Genomic DNA, 23,549 nt, shown 5'->3' with positions numbered 1-23,549 from the left:
CCAATCTTACCACCCTTCATGTAGTATGAGAGCCACACCTACACAGTCTATTCTATGGAGCTGCACTCCCCATCAGACAGAAATCTTACCCCCTTCCATGTAGTATGAGAGCCATACCTACACAGTCTATTCTATGGAGCTGCACTCCCCATCAGACAGAAAACTTACCCCCTTCCATGTAGTATGAGAGCCACACCCACACAGCCTATTCTATGGAGCTGCACTCCCCATCAGACAGAAATCTTACCCCCTTCCATGTAGTATGAGAGCCACACCTACACAGTCTATTCTATGGAGCTGCACTCCCCATCAGACAGAAATCTTACCCCCTTCCATGTAGTATGAGAGCCATACCTACACAGTCTATTCTATGGAGCTGCACTCCCCATCAGACAGAAATCTTACCCCCGTCCATGTAGTATGAGAGCCACACCTACACAGTCTATTCTATGGAGCTGCACTCCCCATCAGACAGAAATCTTACCCCCTTCCATGTAGTATGAGAGCCACACCTACACAGTCTATTCTATGGAGCTGCACTCCCCATCAGACAGAAATCTTACCCCCTTCCATGTAGTATGAGAGCCACACCTACACAGTCTATTCTATGGAGCTGCACTCCCCATCAGACAGAAATCTTACCCCCTTCCATGTAGTATGAGAGCCACACCTACACAGTCTATTCTATGGAGCTGCACTCCCCATCAGACAGAAATCTTACCCCCTTCCATGTAGTATGAGAGCCACACCTACAGTCTATGCTATGGAGCTGCACTCCCCATCAGACAGAAATCTTACCCCCTTCCATGTAGTATGAGAGCCATACCTACACAGTCTATTCTATGGAGCTGCACTCCCCATCAGACAGAAATCTTACCACCCTTCCATGTAGTATGAGAGCCATACCTACACAGTCTATTCTATGGAGCTGCACTCCCCATCAGACAGAAATCTCACCCCCTTCCATGTAGTATGAGAGCCACACCTACACAGTCTATTCTATGGAGCTGCACTCCCCATCAGACAGAAATCTTACCCCCTTCCATGTAGTATGAGAGCCATACCTACACAGTCTATTCTATGGAGCTGCACTCCCCATCAGACAGAAATCTTACCCCCTTCCACGTAGTATGAGAGCCATACCTACACAGTCTATTCTATGGAGCTGCACTCCCCATCAGACAGACATCTTACCCCCTTCCATGTAGTATGAGAGCCACACCTACACAGTCTATTCTATGGAGCTGCACTCCCCATCAGACAGAAATCTTACCCCCTTCCATGTAGTATGAGAGCCATACCTACACAGTCTATTCTATGGAGCTGCACTCCCCATCAGACAGAAATCTTACCCCCTTCCATGTAGTATGAGAGCCACACCTACACAGTCTATTCTATGGAGCTGCACTCCCCATCAGACAGAAATCTTACCACCCTCCATGTAGTATGAGAGCCACACCTACACAGTCTATTCTATGGAGCTGCACTCCCCATCAGACAGAAATCTTACCCCCTTCCATGTAGTATGAGAGCCATACCTACACAGTCTATTCTATGGAGCTGCACTCCCCATCAGACAGAAATCTTACCCCCGTCCATGTAGTATGAGAGCCACACCTACACAGTCTATTCTATGGAGCTGCACTCCCCATCAGACAGAAATCTTACCCCCGTCCATGTAGTATGAGAGCCACACCTACACAGTCTATTCTATGGAGCTGCACTCCCCATCAGACAGAAATCTTACCCCCTTCCATGTAGTATGTGAGCCACACCTACACAGTCTATTCTATGGAGCTGATCTCCCCATCAGACAGAAATCTTACCACCCTTCATGTAGTATGAGAGCCATACCTACACAGTCTTTTCTATGGAGCTAAACTCCACATCAGAAAAAAATCTTTGCAAGATTCTGCACACACAGATGCTGTACAGACACAAAAGATCAGTATCTGCAAAAGATCTGTTCCTGCCAAAGATCCGTTCCTGCAAATTGCATTCAGTCTATGAGATCTGCAGATCATCATACACACCTTGTTTAACTGACATTCATCTGCAGATCAGACAATCATCTGCAGATCTGAAAATCCATCCTGGTGGATCTGATCTGCAGATGAATGTCAGTTAAACAAGGTGTGTATGATGATCTGCAGATCTCATAGACTGAATGCAATTTGCAGGAACGGATCTTTGGCAGGAACAGATCTTTTGCAGCTACTGATCTTTTGTGTCTGTACAGCATCTGTGTGTGCAGAATCTTGCAAAGATTTTTTTCTGATGTGGAGTTCAGCTCCAGAGAAAAGACTGTGTAGCGTATGGCTCTCATACTACATGAAGGGTGGTAAGATTGGTCTGTGATCTTTCATTTTCCAAAGACTATAGTCTGATGTGTGTATGCACCTTTAGTGAATGGCAGTTGATCCGTCCAACTGCCACAAAACTGTAGCGAGCAGGGAGGCTGGCAAGCATCATTGTTTAAATCCTTTTTAGGGAATATCTTTGTAAAAAAAAAAAAAAAAAAAAAAATCCTTGCTGAGAATCCCATGAAGAGATTGACTAGTCCAAAATCTGTCACTTCTGTCAGATTTCTACTACCTACTGTAAGTGACAGCAACATAGGAGAAAAGTAATTTATGGCTCATTTTACTCTGAAAAAACGTTCTTATTTGTCTATGTTTGTGCGTACTTTAAATTTTACAATTGTTCGCCATAGTGCCCCTTTAACAGACACCTGAAGTGAGAGGGATATGGAGGCTGCCATATTTATTTCCTTTTATACAATGCCAGTTGCCTGGTGGTCCAGTTAATCATATGCCTCTAATACTTTTAGCCTTAGCCATAGCCCCTGAACAAGCATGCAGCAGATCAGGTGCTCTGACTGAAGTGCAACTTGATTAGCCGCTTGTTTCCGGTGTGTGATTCAGACACTACTGCAGCCAAATAGATCAACAGGGCTGCCGGGCAACTGGTATTGTTTAACAGGAAATAAGTTAGCCTCCATATCCCTCTCACTTCAATTTTCCTTTAAAGGGAACATGAAAGGGGAACTGAAGTAAGAGGTATACGGAGGCTGCCATATTTATTTCCTTTTAATCAATGCCAGTTGCCTGGCAGCCCTGCTGGTCTATTTCTCTGCAGCAGTATGAATAACACCAGAAACAAGCATGCAGCTAGTCTTGTCATATCTGACAATGTCAGAAACACCTGATCTGCTGCATGCTTGTTCAGGGGCTATGGCTAAAAGTATTAGAGGCAGAGGATCAGCAGGACAGCCAGGCAACTGGTATTGCTTAAAAGGAAATAAACATGGCAGTCTCTGTATACCTCTTTCAGTTCCCCTTTAAGCTGGACAATGTGTCTGTATACGCTGGTGGTATGACGAGAATGGAGGGCAATATATGCAGAACTCTTACTGGTGGCAATAGTGGGGGTTGACCAAGCAATTTCCAGGAAAACAAGCCATTGTCAGGGCTTGTTCGGACTGCAGGCGTTTGATTTTTTTTACACGCAGGCGATTTTTAAAAATTGCCCCCCGACCGTGTGGACAATGAATGCCTATGAGAAGCTTTGTATCAGCGCGGGTCATACACTGTCCGTTCAGTAAAACGGTGCGTGCACAATTTGAGGAGATTCCGCCTCAGTAGAAAGTATAAGCGAAAAGCAAAACGCTCACAAAATCAATTTGTGTAGCGATTGCGTTTTTAAGAATACATTGTGTTTATTCTTTTCCGGGTCAAAGAGTTCACTTCCTGACTTGCGTCAGGGAGGGAATTACAAAACTGCTCGGGAAAAAACCTCTTAGAAAACCGCTAAGCACGAAAACGAATCGCCCACCCAAGCGCCGGGAATCAGAAAAAAAAAATATGTGTCAAAAACCACCCAACACGGACGGACACGTGAACAGAACATAATGTGAACAAGGCCTGAGTGTTGCATAACCAGTTATGAATACCTCATCTAGCAGGAGGTTTTGAATCCTAAAGATGCCATTGACTGGCCAACTTGAAAGAACAAGGCTTTTCACCCAATAGAAAGTTATTTTTCAAACTCTACATCCGGATAGGCTAAAACAGCAAATCTACTACCGTCCATAAGAACGGTCACAAATATAAACCAGTCTGGAGATGCTCTGAATGATGTCACTAGATAAAGCCATACTTTATGCTTTCTGTAAAGCTGTTTGATAGCAAGAAGAGACAAAACATGACGGTATATTCATACTTCTGTACGTGTCCAAGGCTAAATTCACATCAACTGTATTTGAAAAGGCCTGGAATCTCTACCCCCCATTTTCTACTCGATAGGATAATCACTTGAAACCAAACAAAACACACGGCTTAGAGCCGTAAAAAATCCATGGACACTGAAGATCTCAGCTTTCAGACCAGTCCCAACCATACCGCCCTCTCTGTAGGTGTGGATGGATGGTTGGATGGCTGGTTCCATCCCTTACGAGAGCAGTTTTAAGTCTAGTTAACTGCCCATAGCCTTCCATCCTCAAACTCTTCATGAGGCCCTAAAACCTAAAAGTTAGATCGCTTACCTTCCGGATGATCCAGAGGCTTTATCACTTCTCATCCACCCCACCGATACTCACCAGGACCCTCCTCTTCTCCGAGACCGCCCTCCCGTTCATGTCCAAGCATTGCCACACTGTGCAGGTGGCAAGTACGGCCTGCGGAGTAGCAAAAACCCTCCCATGTGTGATGGGCTCTATGCTACTGCCCAGAAGTGGGCCGTACTTAAAGCAGGACTGTCAGCCACAAAATCAAATTTAAAATTTACCCACTGCTCTGTGTTTATTATGCAGCCTGCAACCTCACCCTGCACTGCAAGCACGCCAATCTAATCATAAAGGTTTCTGCTGTAACAATTCTTATCACAGGGCTGGTGCACACCAGAGCGGGTCTGGAGCGTTTTTTAAAAACGCAAGCAGGGGAAAACCGATTGGCTAATGAAAGTGAATGGGCTGGTGCACACCTGAGCGGCTCGTTTTTTCCACAAAGGCAAACTCGGGGGCTGCAGCATTTTTTAGATTTCTGAGGCGTATCTGCCTCAATGTTAAAGTATAGGAAAGTAAAAAACCGCTCTGAAAAACGCTAGATCAGAGCGGTTTTCCAGGCGTTTTTGTTACAGTAGCTGTTCAGTAACCATTGTACTGTAAACAATATTTGTAATTGCTACACAAAAACACTGCAAAAAAAAAAAAAAAACACACTAGGCATGTTAAGAAAACCTCTCTAAACATGCCTAGAATCGCTCTGAAATCTGCTTCAAAAACCTCTAGCGTTTTGCAAATCTGCTAAAGGTTTTTGGTGTGCACTGGGCCTCAGTCAGCCTGGCTCTATTTGGTACATTGCTGACTAGAAGGAAGCTGGTTCTATCGCCCCTCCCACAGTCCTGCTCTTCACCGATTGGGCTGAGGGCAGTTCAGCGTGACACAAGGTTGAGAAGGGAGAAGAAGCTGAAATACGATCTATTCTGTGCTCACATCTGTTTACAAAGCAATCTAGATATGACAGTGCAGTTTCTATGAGAAACAAGAGAAGGAATGAAATGACATCAGTATTGGCTTCAGTCAGAGGCAGTGAAGATGGAAAATGCCAGAAACAGTTTTCTATTTACTATGTAAATAAGAAAACTGAAATCAAAATGTGGACAGTACAATACATATGTTATGCAAGTAGAACAAGTATTTATCTACTTATATGGGTTTTTTTTCCTTGGGATAGTATGGCTGACCCTGCTGCTTTAAGCCTGTGCCTACTTGTGCATGGATGGGAGTGTGACCACGAGAATATAGTCAACAAGGCTTATGGAATATGTTCAGAAAGTCCTATCACTGGAACGACAAGTTGGAAGAGGATGGGGGGGGAGGGGGTTGACTCTGGACACCTGTTTCTCACAGGTGGCTGGATGGTGTAATGGTTAAGGGCTCTGCCTGACACAGGAGAATTCAGGTTCGAATCTCGGCTCTGCCTGTTCAGTAAGCCAGCACCTGTTCAGTAGGAGACCTTGGGCAAGTCTCCCTAACACTGCTACTGCCTACAGAGCGCGTCCTAGTGGCTGCTGCTCTGGTGCTTTGAGTCCACCAGGAGAAAAGCGCGATATAAATCTTCAGTGTTTGTTGTTTGTTCTCACAGGTACACTTTAAGTGCAGAGCATCCAAGATTACAGTGCATATTACAGTGCATACCCAGAGCATTGATATTTCACAAAGTATTACAACACCGCAGCAAAGAACCTGAAAAACTTTATTTTCCAAGGAAGTGTTCCAGCTCACGTAAGCAGTTATTACATCTACACACAAAACAGTGTTTAGTGAAGTTCTAGGAAAAAAAGGCAGAAGATCACGACAGGAAATCTATGAACAGAAGTGAGCTGAACAAAGACACAAAGCAACTTCATAATAGGATGGAAATTTACTGCAAGATTTCATAAGAGCAGAAAAGGGACAGCGGCAACAAAACAAGTGCGCAGAAGATGCACGTGGGCTGAAGACGTTGTCAAAATGCAATCTCATTATTCCTTCATACAGCAGCAGACACGTGAGCGCTGCAGCCATCTAAGCTGGTGAGGGCCAAGACTTAAAGGGGCACTACGGCAAAAAAATTAAAATGTGTGCAAATAAGTACATTTTTTTCCAGAGTAAAATGAGCCATAAATTACTTTTCTCCTATGTTGCTGTCACTTACAGTAGGTATTAGAAATCTGACAGAAGTGACAGGGTTTAGACTAGTCCATCTCTTCATAGGGGATTCTCAGACAGGCTTTTATTCTTTATAAAGAGATTCCCTAAAAAGAATGCTGGCCAGCTTCCCTGCTCGCTACACCGTTTTTTGCCAGTTGAACAGAGCAACTGCCATTCACTATGTGCTTTTGAAAATAAAATATATCCCTGAGAATCCCCTATGAAGAGATGGAGTAGTCCAAAACCTGTCGCTTCTGTCAGATTTCTAATACCTACTGTAAGTGACAGCAACATAGGAGAAAAAAGTAATTTATAGCTCATTTTACTATGGAAAAAAAATGTACTTATTTGTCTAGGTTTGCACACATTCAAAATTTTAAATTTTTTTGCCATAGTTCCCCTTTAAAGCAGAACTTAGAACTTCCTCTCCGCTCTAAAAGATAAGCAACAGCATAACCACTACAGCAGGCTTTCTTGATATTTTCCCCCATCGTGGGGGCTGGGGGGGGGGGGGGGAGGGAGTATGATAGGGAGCATACTATAATATGGGGTACTTTAAAAAGAAGCATTAAATTCGGAATAATATTGAGCACATTAATAAAAAGCAGCAGAATAAGGAGACATATTGAAGGACAGTAATAGGGGGTAGTGACAAACTCACCTGCAAAATAAATGCAGGGGTTCCTCGAGATCTAAAAATGACTTGCAGGGTTCCTGGAGATACAAAAAGTATCTGCAGGGTTCCTCTAAGGTAAACTGTTGAGAAAAGTTGCTTTAAACTAAAGAAAAACATTTGTAAGGCTAGGTCCACACTAGGTCTGTTGCAGTTTAAAAACAGATCAGTTTTTCTGAATTTTTTTTTTCCTTCCCCCCCCCCCCCCCCCCCCCCACTCCCGCTTTTCCTAAAACTACCTTTTTTTAATAGCATGCGTTTCCAGTCGGGGAAAAAGTATGCCCAGCCTGTGAGGGGAGAGGGGGCCGCCATGCTGGAGGGTGAAAGCAGCCAGGACGGAGGGGGCAGCGGTTGGCGGGGCGCCCCCCCTCACCTAGGTCCCCCCTTCCCCGCTCCCCCTCCAGCTAGTTTGTACAAAAGTAATTACAATGTTTGTATGCGGTGAGCAGGGAGCTTATATTCTCTCTACTTCCGCTCACCGAGTCAATGCCTGCAATGTCGCCCTCTATACTTCGGAGGGCGGCATTGCAGGCAGTGATGCGGTGAGCGGAAGTAGAGAAAAGGTAAGCTCCCCGCATACAAACATTGTAATTACTTACGCAAACTAGCTGGAGGGGGAGCGGGGAAAGGGGGGGACCTAGGTGAGGGGGCGCCCCCCCTCCCCGCCGACCGCTGCCACCTCCGTCCTGGCTCCTGTTACCCTCCAGCATGGCGGCCCCCCTCTCTCCCCCCACAGGCTGTGACACAGAAACGGATCAGTTTCTGTGTCCAAATCTGCCTGTGTAGAGGGGGATCAGTTTTCCTATTGCCTGCCACTACCCCTCCGTGTATCAGAATCCAGATGCCTTGCGGGAAAATGCAGCAGATCAGGACCTTCCGTTCAGGTTTTTTTTTTTTTTTTTAAAGAATCTTTGGGGATCTAATACAAGCTACTTGATTTCCATAGCTCTGTCATGTTTGCATAGAGAATTGTCCATGCAATTTGACTTCCCCTTTTGAATTTCAGTCTCTGTGCTCTGTTGATTTGTTGTTAACGCCAATGGTTACCACTTTAAAAAAAAAAAAAAAAAAGTCAGATACTCACCTAAGGAGAGGGAAGGCTCGGTTCTAATGAGCCTTCCCACTCCTCTCCCGGTGCCCTCGGTGCTGCGCTGGCTCCCCCGTTCGTGTCCGCCGCCGCAGGGATTTCGGAGGTCTTCGGGAGCACTCGGGCTTCCGAAGACGGGCCGCTCCATACTACGCACACGTGAGCGCGTCATAGAGGGTGCTTCGGCATGCGGAAGTGGCAGTATTTGACCAAACTGGTCGAATACTGTTACGGGGGATCCTGCGCGGGACCAGGCACCGGGAGAGGAGAGGGAAGGCTCATTAGGACCGAGCCTTCCCTCTCCTTAGGTGAGTATCTGACTTTATTTTTAAAGTGGTAACCATTCACTTTAAAGTGGACCTGAACTCTTGCACAAGACAGAAGGTCAACAGATAAATGCACCCTGTATGTATTTAGAGAGTTTAGCCGGTCTAATTCCTCCTCATCTGTGACTAAACACAAATGTTATTTGCTCTCTCAGCCGTGTCAGCTCAGGAATCTGAGCAGAGCAGTTAATTTGTAGACACAGGATGTTAACCCTATGTCTGCTTCCATGCAAGCAGGAAGTTGACACACTGCAGATTTATTGCAGGATTTGTATCAGCTGTATCCAAGAAATGTTTTTTTCTTTAAAAAATGTATTATGTACGCATCCTCCCCAGAAGAAAAGAGGGGGAATCTGCAGGTACAGAGCTCTGTGGGCACTGAAGCCGCCATTAATGTTTAAAGGAGGACCGGTCGCAAAAATCTTAAAATTTATGATGCATACAAATAAGACGTACATTTCTTCCGGAATAAAATGAGCCATAAATTACTTTTCTCCTATGTTGCTGTCACTTACAGTAGGTAGTAGAAATCGGACATTACCGACAGGTGTTGGTTAGTCCATCTCTTCATGGGGGATTCTTATCATGGCCTTTATTCTTAATAAAGACGCTCCCTGAAAAATATTTATACAAAAAGGATGCTGCCCAGCCTCCCTGCTCACCATACTTTTTTGGCAGTTGGACGGCAACTGCCATTCACTAAGTGGTTTTAAAAATAAAGAAAATACAGAGAACCCCCATGAGAAGATAGACTAGTCCAAAATCTGTTGGTAATGTCAGATTTCTACTACTTACTGTAAGTGACAGCAACATAGGAGAAACGTATTTTATGCCTCATTTTACTCTGGAAGAAACGTACTTATCTGTATAGGTTTACATGCATTTTAAAATTTTAAAGATTTGTGACAGGAGGTCCTTTAAGGAGAAGCAGGGCTGTGGAGTCTGAGCAGTTTTTGGGTACCTGGAGTCGGAGGTTTCGTAAACAAAGGAGTCGGATGATTTTTTTTTGTACCGACTCCGTAGCCCTGGTGAGAAGTCTGCAGTGGAAGCACAAGCAGAGATAGAAGCCGTGCAGCTCCTGGGCTTGTATCAGAGCCATGCAGGATCTCAGCAGTCACACCGCAGCAGCCTGCAGCCCTGGTGAGAAGTCTCTGCAGTCACACAGCAGCAGTCTGCAGTCCTGGTGAGAAGTCTCTGCAGTGGAAGCACAAGCAGATATAGAAGCTGTGCTGCTCTTGTATCAGAGCCATGCAGGATCTTAGCAGTCACACCGCAGCAGCCTGCAGTCCTGGTGAGAAGTCTGCAGTGGAAGCACAAGCAGAGATAGAAGCTGTGCAGCTCCTGGGCTTGTATCAGAGCCAGGCAGGATCCCAGCAGTCACACCGCAGCAGCCTGCAGCCCTGGTGAGAAGTCTCTGCAGTGGAAGCACAAGCAGAGATAGTTGTGCAGCTCCTGGGCTTGTATCAGAGCCATGCAGGATCTCAGCAGTCACACCGCAGCAGCCTGCAGCCCTGGTGAGAAGTCTGCAGTGGAAGCACAAGCAGAGATAGAAGCCGTGCAGCTCCTGGGCTTGTATCAGAGCCGTGCAGGATCTCAGTAGTCACACCGCAGCAGCCTGCAGCCCTGGTGAGAAGTCTCTGCAGTCACACAGCAGCAGTCTGCAGTCCTGGTGAGAAGTCTCTGCAGTGGAAGCACAAGCAGAGAGCTGTGCAGCTCCTGGGCTTGTATCAGAGCCAGGCAGGATCTCAGCAGTCACACCGCAGCAGCCCTGGTGAGAAGTCTCTGCAGTGGAAGCACAAGCAGAGAGCTGTGCAGCTCCTGGGCTTGTATCAGAGCCGTGCAGGACCTCAGCAGTCACACCGCAGCAGCCTGCAGTCCTGGTGAGAAGTCTGCAGTGGAAGCACAAGCAGAGATAGAAGCTGTGCAGCTCTTGTATCAGAGCCGTGCAGGACCTCAGCAGTCACACCGCAGCAGCCCTGGTGAGAAGTCTCTGCAGTGGAAGCACAAGCAGAGAGCTGTGCAGCTCCTGGGCTTGTATCAGAGCCGTGCAGGACCTCAGCAGTCACACCGCAGCAGTCTGCAGCCCCGGCTCACGTGTGTAATTAGGGGTTAGTCTCAAGCAAGCCCTAACCTATATTTAGAAACTGTCGAGGGACATTTAAAATTAACCTGTGTACTTAGATTAGTTCTACTACGGACATGACAATTACTCACTTCTCCATGCCTGCTTCCAGGTAAAGAGAGACTGTAGCATGAAAAGAAAATGGAGAGGATTTAGAGGAACAAGGAGGGAGCCATATTTATATTTTTTTAAGCAATACCAGCCACCTGGCTATGCTGCTGATCCTGAGCCTCTAAGGCCACATACACACAGCAGATAAAAGTCTTTTGAAAATGAAAGATCACAGACCAATCTTCCATGTAGTATAAGAGCCATACCTTCACAGTCTTTTCTATGGAGCTGAACTCCCCATCAGACAGAAATCTTTGCAAGATGCTGCACACACAGATGCTGTACAGACACAAAAGATCAGTATCTGCAAAAGATCTGTTCCTGCCAAAGATCCGTTCCTGCAAATTGCAATGATAGTCTATGAGATCTGCAGATCATCATACACACCTTGTTTAACAGACATTCATCTGCAGATCAGACAATCCATCCTGGTGGATCTGATCTGCAGATGAATGTCTGTTAAACAAGGTGTGTATGAGATCGGAAGATATGATATAGACTATGAATGCAATTTGCAGGAACAAATCTTTTGCAGGAACAGATCTTTTGCAGATACTGATCTTTTGTGTCTGTACAGCATCTGTGTGTGCAGCATCTTGCAAAGATTTCTGTCTGATGGGGAGTTCAGCTCCATAGAAAAGACTGTGTAGAGTGTGGCTCTCATACTACATGGAAGGGGGTAAGATTTCTATCTGATGGGGAGTGCAGCTCCATAGAATAGACTGTGTAGGTATGGCTCTCATACTACATGGAAGGGGGTAAGATTTCTGTCTGATGGGGAGCGCAGCTCCATAGAATAGACTGTGTAGAGTATGGCTCTCATACTACATGGAAGGGGGTAAGATTTCTGTCTGATGGGGAGTGCAGCTCCATAGAATAGACTGTGTAGGTGTGGCTCTCATACTACATGGAAGGGGGTAAGATTTCTGTCTGATGGGGAGTGCAGCTCCATAGAATAGACTGTGTAGGTGTGGCTCTCATACTACATGGAAGGGGGTAAGATCTCTGTCTGATGGGGAGTGCAGCTCCATAGAATAGACTGTGTAGGTGTGGCTCTCATACTACATGGAAGGGGGTAAGATTTCTGTCTGATGGGGAGTGCAGCTCCATAGAATAGACTGTGTAGGTGTGGCTCTCATACTACATGGAAGGGGGTAAGATTTCTGTCTGATGGGGAGTGCAGCTCCATAGAATAGACTGTGTAGGTGTTGCTCTCATACTACATGGAAGGGGGTAAGATTTCTGTCTGATGGGGAGTGCAGCTCCATAGAATAGACTGTGTAGGTGTGGCTCTCATACTACAGGAAGGGGGTAAAATTGGGCTGTGATCTTCCATTTTCCAAAGACTATGGTCTGATGTGTGTATGAGCCTTAATACTTTTAGCCAGAGCCCTGGAACAGCTCCCAGGCAATGTGCATGGTTTAAAAGGAAATAAAAATGGTAGCCACTTTTCAGTGAGGAGACCTTGGGCAAGACTCCAACACTACTATGGCTTACTGAGCTTGCCCTAGTGGCTGCAGCTCTGGCGCTTTGAGTCCGCCAGGAGAAAAGCAGAATATAAAACCTTGTTTGTTTTATTTTAAGAATGCTGAACTCACAGCAATTTATACATATAAAAACAACAAAAATACACTCCCCTAAAGGATTATTAGGAACACCATACTAATACGCGGTGACTCCCTTTCGCCTTCAGAACTGCCTTAATTCTACAAGGTGCTGAAAGCATTATTTAGAAATGTTGGCCCATATTGATAGGACAGCATCTTGCAGTTGATGGAGATTTGTGGGATGCACATCCAGGGCACGAAGCTCCCGTTCCATCACATCCCAATGATGCTATATTGGGTTAAGATCTGGTGACTGTGGGGGCCATTTTAGTACAGTGAACTCAACGTCATGTTCAAGAAACCAATTGGAAATGATTTGAGCTTTGTGACATGGTGCATTATCCTGCTGGAAGTAGCCATCAGAGGATGGGTACATGGTGGTCATGAAGGGATGGACATGGTCAGAAACAATGCTCAGGTAGCCCGTGGCATTTAACCGATGCCCAATTGGCACCAAGGGGCTTAAAGTGTACTAAGAAAACATCCCCCACACCATTACACCACTACCAGCAGCCTGCACAGTGCTAACAAGGCATGATGGATCCATGTTCTCATTCTGTTTACACCAATTCTGACTATCGAGACTCACCAGACCAGGCAACATTTTACCAGTCTCCAACTGTCCAATTTTGGTGAGCTCGTGCAAATTGTAGCCTCTTTTTCCTATTTGTAGTGGAGATGAGTGGTACCCGGTGGGGTCTTCTGCTGTTGTAGCCCATTCGCCTTAAATGGGTTTTGTGGGGGATTGGTAAGGATAAAAAACGCCACTTACCTGGGGCTTCTATCAGCCCCCTGTAGCAGTAATGTTCCACGCCGTTCTCCTCCGATCCGCCGTTCCCCAGCGCTGGCATTATTCGCTTGTCATAGCCGACTAATGTGCGCTGCCGTTCGCGTCATCATAAGCTTACTGCACAGGCACAGTACGAAGGTTTCTTGTACTGTGCAGTAAGCTTCTGATGACGTGGGCGGGAGCAAGCACGGTCGCGCAGCCGCAGTTGGACGCCGTGCCGCGCTAGACCGGGGACCAGCAGATCGGAGGAGTACAGCAAGGGACATTACTGCTACAGGGGGCTGATAGAAGCCCCAGGTAAGTTGCAGTTTTTATCCTTCTCAAACCCCCACAGAACCCCTTTAAGGTTGTGTGTGTTGTGACTTCACAAATGCTTCGCTGCAAACCTCGGTTGTAACTAGTGGTTATTTCAGTCAACGTTCTTCTATCAGCTTGAATCAGTCGGCCCATTCTCCTCTGACCTCTAGCATCAACAAGGCATTTCCACCCACAGGACTGCTGCATACTGGATGTTTTTCCCTTTTCACACCATTGTTTGTAAACCCTAGAAATGGTTGTGCGTGAAAATCCCAGTAACTGAGCAGATTGTGTAATCAGATCGGCCCGTCTGGCACCAACAACCATGCCATGCTCAAAATTGCTTAAATCGCCTTTCTTTCCCATTCTAACATTCAGTTAGGAGTTCAGGAGATTGTCTTGGCCAGGACCACACCCCTAAATGCATTGCAGCAACTGCCATGTGATTGGTTGATTAGATAACTGCATTCATGAGAAATTGAACAGGTGTTCTTAATAATCCTTTAGGTGAGTGTAATTCCTAATTAATACAAACAGGCAATGTAGAGGTGGATTCTTCTACCCTACAAAAGCACAATTTGAGCATGCGATCCCATTCATTACACTGAATAGGATCGCGGGCTGAATTGCCCCAAAACGCAGCAACCCATGTAAGGCGATTCAGCGCTGAAACGCCGCCCATGAGTGGAAACAGCAGACAGTCCATGCACTGTCTGCTGTCCCTGTGATCCAGTTTCCATAAGCGCACTATATGGAAACAAGCCCTAAGAGATTCTAATTCTGTACAACCCAAAGCGAGGAAGTGGTCTAGGTCATAGCTATTAAACACTAATATCACCCATAAGACTTGTAGGCCCTTCATGGGTTATTCTTATGCTACAAACTTTGGTAAATGTCTACCGTATCTAGACTGTAACCAAGGACTCCATGCTAAGTGAACGCTCCACCGGTGGCATGTATACCGCTAATGAAAGAGCGGCGGATTCGGAAGACGGATGGACACCGTGACACAAGACAGGTAATACATAGAGGCACACTTATGCACTAGGGAGGCAGTGGGGAGGTGGCGGCTGGGGCGGACTCGACTGATTCCAGAGAATTGGCCTGCGGCGTATGGGCAGCCGACCGATCTCTCTCTAATCAGATTCGATCAGAGAGAGATCTGTCTGTTGGTCAAATCTGCCCATCATTGCCTGATGAATGGCTGCCTTAAAGAGACTCAGACTAGGTAAACTCAAGCTCCGATCCTTACCCGGGGCTTTCTCCCACCCCATAAACACACCTAAGTCCCGCAGTGTCCTCCCACGGTCTGCCATTTTGCTGCAAAGAGCTCACTTATCAGGCTCAGTTGATGACAGTCCCGGACTGACGTCAGTGAGCCTGTTACCGGGGTTTGTACCAAGGCCAAAGTTGGCACATGTTTTAGAGACTGTTGACCAATGATCCTGAAGGAGGATGGAGGAAGCCCCAGGTATGCAGAATTTTTTTCTTCTTCTTTAACGGACTCAGGAAAAAATAGTTATACACCAAAAAAAAAAAATGACAAAGACACAGATTTTATGATCTTCTGCTTGCAAACTAAATTTCAAGTATCTATGGCAGCCCTATTGTCTGCAAACTAGGCAAAACTCTGCAGAGCTTTTTCACTTGCCTGTATACGCACGCTCAAACTGCCTGATTGTCGTATGACTTTAGTCCGTTTTAGGCCTCTTTTCCATGGACAGTGGAGCTGTGTGCTCAGGAAGAAGTTGCCATGCATCAGTGAGCAGTTAACAGGCAGAAGTGAGCAGTTACCAGGCAGCAGCAAGCAGTCATGAGAGTTTGAGAGGCATTTCACTGCCTATCAACTGTTCGTGGTAAAGGAGGCCTTAGTCTGTTGGGCGACAATCAGGCATGTGTATGTGTGCAAACGACTTAACGAGAGACTGATAAAAGGCGTTTTGAACGATTCCAACTGTCAGATCTATTCAAACGACTGTTGGTCTCATATCGTGCAGTTGAAGCGTGTGTACAAGACATTAGAACGTTTTCAATGTACAGTCAGTCGTTCCACTTGCGTGCGCAAAAACACTGACATCAAACCCCCTCTATTCCCTGTATAAATGTAATATAATACAAAAAACATAACTTCATTAATCATAATAAAATGGGGAGGGAAGACACACACACTACAAACACACACACACTACAAGCACACACACACACACACACACACACTACAAGCACACACACACACACACTACAAGCACACACACACACACACACTACAAGCACACACACTACAAGCACACACACTACAAGCACACACACTACAAGCACACACACTACAAGCACACACACACACACACACACACACTACAAGCACGCACACACACACACACACACACACACACACACACACACACACACACACACACACACACACACACACACACACTACAAGCACACACACACACACACTACAAGCACACACACACACACACTACAAGCACACACACACACACACTACAAGCACACACACACACACTACAAGCACACACACACTACAAGCACACACACACTACAAGCACACACACACTACAAGCACACACACACACACTACAAGCACACACACACACACACTACAAGCACACACACACTACAAGCACACACACACTACAAGCACACACACACTACAAGCACACACACACACTACAAGCACACACACACACTACAAGCACACACACACACACTACAAGCACACACACACTACAAGCACACACACACTACAAGCACACACACACTACAAGCACACACACACACTACAAGCACACACACACTACAAGCACACACACACACTACAAGCACACACACACACTACAAGCACACACACACACACTACAAGCACACACACACACACACTACAAGCACACACACACACTACAAGCACACACACACACTACAAGCACACACACACACTACAAGCACACACACACACTACAAGCACACACACACTACAAGCACACACACACTACAAGCACACACACACTACAAGCACACACACACTACAAGCACACACACACACTACAAGCACACACACACTACAAGCACACACACACACTACAAGCACACACACTACAAGCACACACACACTACAAGCACACACACACTACAAGCACACACACACTACAAGCACACACACACTACAAGCACACACACACTACAAGCACACACACACTACAAGCACACACACACTACAAGCACACACACACTCTACAAGCACACACACACACTACAAGCACACACACACACTACAAGCACACACACACACAAACACACTACAAGCACACACACACACAAACACACACACTACAAGCACACACACACAAACACACACACTACAAGCACACACACACACACACTACAAGCACACACACACACACTACAAGCACACACACACACACTACAAGCACACACACACACTACAAGCACACACACACACTACAAGCACACACACACACACACACTACAAGCACACACACACACACTACAAGCACACACACACTACAAGCACACACACACTACAAGCACACACACACACTACAAGCACACACTACAAGCACACACACACTACAAGCACACACACACTCTACAAGCACACACACACACTACAAGCACACACACACACACTACAAGCACACACACACACTACAAGCACACACACACTACAAGCACACACACACTACAAGCACACACACACTACAAGCACACACACACTACAAGCACACACACACACTACAAGCACACACACACTCTACAAGCACACACACACTACAAGCACACACACACACACACACACTACAAGCACACACACACTACAAGCACACACACACTACAAGCACACACACACTACAAGCACACACACACACAAACACACACACACACAAACACACACACTACAAGCACACACACACAAACACACACACACTACAAGCACACACACACTACAAGCACACACACACACTACAAGCACACACACACACTACAAGCACACACACACACTACAAGCACACACACACACACTACAAGCACACACACACTACAAGCACACACACACACTACAAGCACACACACACACTACAAGCACACACACACTACAAGCACACACACACTACAAGCACACACACACTACAAGCACACACACACTCTACAAGCACACACACACACACACACTACAAGCACACACACACTACAAGCACACACACACTACAAGCACACACACACTACAAGCACACACACACACTACAAGCACACACACACTACAAGCACACACACACTACAAGCACACACACACTACAAGCACACACACACACTACAAGCACACACACACTACAAGCACACACACACTACAAGCACACACACACACACACACAAACACACACACTACAAGCACACACACACAAACACACACACTACAAGCACACACACACAAGCACACACACTACAAGCACACACACTACAAGCACACAGTGGGATGCGAAAGTTTGAGAAACCGTGGTAATCATAATTTTCCAGTATAAATCATTGGTTGTTCTGATAAACAAAAAAATGTCAGTTAACTATATCATATAGGAGACACATAGTGATATTTGAGAAGTAAAATGACGTTTATTGGATTTACAGAACTTGTGCAATAAGTGTTTAAACAAAATTAGTCAGGTGCATAAATTTGGACACCACCAAAAAAAAAAAAAAAAAAAAAAAAAAAAAAAAAAAGAAATGAAATCAATATTTAGTAGATCCTCCTTTTGCAGAAATTACAGCCTCTAAACGCTTCCTGTAGGTTCCAATGAGAGTCTGGATTCTGGTTGAAGGTATTTTGGACCATTACTCTTTACAAAACATCTCTAGTTCATTCAGGTTTGATGGCTTCCGAGCATGGACAGCTCTCTTTACCTCACACCACAGATTTTCAATTATATTCAGGTCTGGGGACTGAGATGGCCATTCCAGAATTTGTTCCTCTGCATGAATGCCTTAGTGGATTTTGAGCAGTGTTTAGGGTCGTTGTCTTGTTGAAAGGACCAGCCCCGGCACAGCTTCAGCTTTGTCACCGATTCCTGGACATTGGCCTCCAGAATCTGCTGATACTGAGTGAAATCCATGCGTCCCTCAACTTTGACAAGATTCCCAATCCCTGCACTGGCCACACAGCCTCACAGCATGATGGAATCACCACCATATCTTACTGTAGGTAGCAGGTGTTTTTCTTGGAATGCTGCATTTTTCCTCTATGCACAACGCCCCTTGTTATGCCCAAATAACTCATCAGTCCACAGCACCTTATTCCAAAATGAAGCTGGCTTGTCCAAATGTGCCTTAGCATACCTCAAGCGGCTCTGTTTGTGCTGTGGGCGGAGAAAAGGCTTCCTCTGCATCACTCTCGCATACAGCATCTCCTACTGTAAAGTGTGCCGAATGGTTGAACAATGCACAGTGACTCCATCTACAGCAAGCTGATGTTGTAGGTCGTTGGTGCTGGTCTGTGGGTTAACAGTCTTCTCACCATTTGTCACTTCTGTCTGAGATTTTTCTTGGTCTGCCACTTCAAGCCTTAACTTGAACAGAGCCTGTGGTCTTCCATTTCCGCAATATGTTCCTAACCGTGGAAAGACAACAGAAATCACTGAGAAAGCTTTCTGTATCCTTCTCCTAAACCATGATGGTGAACAATCTTTGTCTTCAGGTCATTTGAGAGTTGTTTTGAGACCCCCATGTTGCTACTCTTCAGAGAAGGAAAAAAAATTAACCCCCTTAAAATACTCATAATTGGATTCACCTGTGTATGTCGGTCAGGGGTCACTGAGCTTACCAAGCCAATTTGAGTTCCAATAATTTGTTCTAAAGGTTTTGGAATCAATAAAATGATAACAGTGCCCAAATTTAAGCACCTGCCTAATTTTAAACGATTATTGCGCACTTTCTGTAAATCCAATAAACTTCATTTCACTTCTAATATATCACTGTGTGTGTCTCCTATATGATATATTTAACTGACATTTTTTATCGTAACAACCAACGATTTATACAGGAAAATCATGACATTAACAAGGCCCAAATTTTCACGCGCGTGTGTGAGTGTAACGGTCATAGTACTTTTACACACACAATCACATATCAGGCAGGAGGTGAGCCTGAATAGAACAATCAGGACTAAAACCACCTGTATAGGATGATGTAGGCAATTGGTCACACAATCATGGCGTAGGTAGCACTAACTTCAATACTCCAATCATTCATCAGATAAATAGCCTCAAGTTGGTGCAAAATAATGCATGAAAGGTTCAAGCAGCAATCCCTATTCAAAAACACCAATTGAAAATCTGAGCTTATGGCAGATGGATAAACATAGCTGTCACAGTTATCCCCCCCCCCCCCCCCCCCCCCCCAAAAAAAAAAAAAAAAAAAAAAAAGACTGCTGCCATGAGTCCCCCCCCCCCCCCCCCCCAATGAGATCCATGCACAAAACGATACATATATGTGATCCAGTGATAGAGACCGGTCATCGGTGGGAACTGTGTGCGGGAGCCAAGAGCTCTCCTAGTAAAGTTGCTAAACTCAACACCAATATCCTACCTGTCCAAATAGTCGTATGCCGCACACTGTACATTCAAAACACACCACCCCGCGTTCACGTACATAGAGGGGCGTGAAGTTAATGACCTCACGAGATCCCGTTTACCGCTTGTTAACTATCGAGCGAGAGGAGGATCGGGTAGGATAAACTTGCTTGGGCAGTATGTAAAGGAGTTGGTCATTTATCCGTCTAGGCGTGCGGACATGCAGGTTGTGTGGTTCGTCAGGTCGTGTGGGTGGTCGTGTGCGCGATGTTCGCTTTCCGGACGTGTGTATGGAGCTTAACAGAAAGGGTATTGGCCCTGTTTCAAGAGTCAAACTCTGGCCAGCAGTGTGTCAGTGCAGCGGTAGATAGGCTTCTGCCTCTCCCCAATGGGCAGGCTGCCCTGGTTAAATAACGCTGCTGCGATGTTCGGCTGAGAAGCAACTGTCCCGACGGATCAGGATTTTGGCCGAGAAAGATCTTATGTTATGACAACAAACGGCTTTGTGCAGCAGGTGGTTGGCCAAACCTGCCGATCTCAGCTGTTTCGCTAGACCATATTCTCCAGTCTCGGGTTACCTTTATGGATCTGCTTAAAAGCAGCGATAAATCTAAACTTTGCCAAACTTCACAGCGCTTTATTTTTATTTTTTATTTTATTTTTTTTAAGACGCACTCAAAGCATTCCTGCAAACTACAGCAATGCGCTCCCCACTGCCAGCTTCCTGTAGACTCGAGCAACGCCATGTCATGTGATCTGGCTGACCAATGAGAAGATGGGAGAATATCATGCCCTATGACGGTAAACAGATGCCAGGATTCCTAGAACTGCCTGAAGTACAGAACTAAACAGGAGACCATTAATATTTCTGCAGGCAAAATGAGCTGCATGTGTGGAGTGATCAACTGAAAGCAGCGCACAATGGAGAATCCAAGACACAGAGACCTTAAAGGGAACCTGAAGCAAGAGAATATGGAGGCTGCCATATTTCCTTTTAAGAATACCAGTTGCCTGGCTATGCTGCTGATCCTCTGTCTCTAATACTTTTAGCCATAGCCCCTGAACAAGCATGCAGCAGATTAGAGGTTTCTGACATTGTCGGATCTGACAAGATTAGCTGCATACTTGTTTCTGTTGTGATTCAGACACTACTGCAGCCAGAGAGACCAGCAGGGCTGCCAGGCAACTGGTATTGTTTAAAAGCAAATAAATATGGCAGCCTCCATATACTTCTTGCTTCTCTTTAGAAAAAACGAAACAATGAAAGGTTGGCAACGTAGAGCTTGCGTTTCTGCCGCCTGCAACAACAACTTACCTCTAAAAATGTAGGACAGTCAGAATCCTTACAACTGCTTGAAGTCTACCTGTAGGGTGGGAGGGACCAAAAAGGGCCCCTACTCTTCACAGGACTCCCCCCACCAGGCTACATCAGCGCTGGGACACCCCCCCCCCCCCCAAAAAAAATAGCAAATAGCCACTCCTGCATGGAGGAGAAAGCCATGCACGAGCTGCTCTATGCTATTCTGTGGGCCATCATGTCGCCAGTGGGCCCGCGCTCCTACACCGAGGGCAGTGCAGTCATGCATAAGTTTTCAACAAGCCCTGTTGTAATGTGGGCATAAATGCCTGAAGCCTGCGGCCCCACGAGGCGTGGGGCAACGCAGAAGCCTGCGGCCCCACGAGGCGTGGGGCAACGCAGAAGCCTGCGGCCCCACGAGGCGTGGGGCAACGCAGAAGCCTGCGGCCCCACGAGGCGTGGGGCAACGCAGAAGCCTGCGGCCCCACGAGGCGTGGGGCAACGCAGAAGCCTGCGGCCCCCAGAGGCGTGGAGCAACGCAGAAGCCTGCGGCCCCCAGAGGCGGAGCAACGCAGAAGCCTGCGGCCCCCAGAGGCGGAGCAACGCAGAAGCCTGCGGCCCCCAGAGGCGGAGCAACGCAGAAGCCTGCGGCCCCCAGAGGCGGAGCAACGCAGAAGCCTGCGGCCCCCAGAGGCGGAGCAACGCAGAAGCCTGCGGCCCCCAGAGGCGGAGCAACGCAGAAGCCTGCGGCCCCCAGAGGCGGAGCAACGCAGAAGCCTGCGGCCCCCAGAGGCGGAGCAACGCAGAAGCCTGCGGCCCCCAGAGGCGGAGCAACGCAGAAGCCTGCGGCCCCCAGAGGCGGAGCAACGCAGAAGCCTGCGGCCCCCAGAGGCGGAGCAACGCAGAAGCCTGCGGCCCCCAGAGGCGGAGCAACGCAGAAGCCTGCGGCCCCCAGAGGCGGAGCAACGCAGAAGCCTGCGGCCCCCAGAGGCGGAGCAACGCAGAAGCCTGCGGCCCCCAGAGGCGGAGCAACGCAGAAGCCTGCGGCCCCCAGAGGCGGAGCAACGCAGAAGCCTGCGGCCCCCAGAGGCGGAGCAACGCAGAAGCTCTTCCACACCTTGCCTCACCCCAAAGACTCTCTCCTCCTACAATTACTCATTAATAGATTTATTTTTAAGCGTATAACTTCTCTCGAGGGGAAAGTATACAAATAACAAAACTACCTGTTGTAAAAACAGAAGAAAGTCTGAAGATTGATGGAAGGTGTTGCTGCGAAACGTTTGCACAGAAAGAGCCTCCATTGTTCTGCAAAATCCACAGGGTCAACTACTTTCTGGAAACGGTTCAAAGCACGTGGAGAGGTCTCATGTATCTGCGCAAACATTATAAATTGTTACATGAGCAAACACCACAAAAATAAAATATTAAGAAACCACAGCAGCTTGCCAAGAAGCACAGCTTTTGTCCATGTACAAAAAGAGAAGAAACCAGTTTGTGTCAGATGAAGAAACATCTCGGACTCGTTATTCGATTTGATGTGGTATCAAGTCCTCTATAAAACACACTGCGGCATTTACAAATGGCCAAGACGGCACGCACATTCCTTTAATGTCTATTCAATCTTATTTACAACCATTTAGCGAGCCGCTACGCCCGGTACACCGAGTTCTGTCGCCCAAAGAGATCTGTGAAGATAGTTTTGGGTGGCAGTTTTGGAACAATCGCTGTACAGACACATTGTCTGGCTTCCGGCCGCACACAGTGTGCTGCTCTGAGGGGAGTTTTCTTGAACATTCCCACATGGGCCACACATTGAACTAGAGTTACAGATTACTCAGCAAGCTCATGGTGAACCAGAACTCCTAGGAGTGTGTGAGGGGTTTACAAAGGACCAAAAAGCCCGCTTACTAAAATGCTATGCAGAACAGAAGTTTGCTTTCTCAAAATG

General features: G+C 46.5%; 1 protein-coding gene across 2 annotated transcripts in view; it reads right to left on the bottom strand.

Annotated features, from left to right (window-relative positions):
* Positions 1-23,549, bottom strand: part of SOCS5 (suppressor of cytokine signaling 5) — a 79,162-nt gene that overhangs the window by 19,826 nt on the left and 35,787 nt on the right. Inside the window, exon 3 of one of the 2 annotated variants that reach the window (XM_068233040.1) lies at positions 22,825-22,973. The exons of the other annotated variant lie outside the window; for it this stretch is intronic. The gene's annotated coding sequence lies outside the window, so the exon portion shown is untranslated. The remainder of the gene's footprint in view (positions 1-22,824; positions 22,974-23,549) is intronic. 2 annotated transcript variants of the gene reach the window in all.

The sequence above is a fragment of the Hyperolius riggenbachi genome, chromosome 4 (assembly GCF_040937935.1).
Source record: "Hyperolius riggenbachi isolate aHypRig1 chromosome 4, aHypRig1.pri, whole genome shotgun sequence".
In the NCBI taxonomy this organism is placed as follows: Eukaryota; Metazoa; Chordata; class Amphibia; order Anura; family Hyperoliidae; genus Hyperolius; species Hyperolius riggenbachi.
The sequence above is the reverse complement of the archived record's forward strand: the minus strand, read 5'-3'. Positions and strand labels throughout refer to the sequence as shown.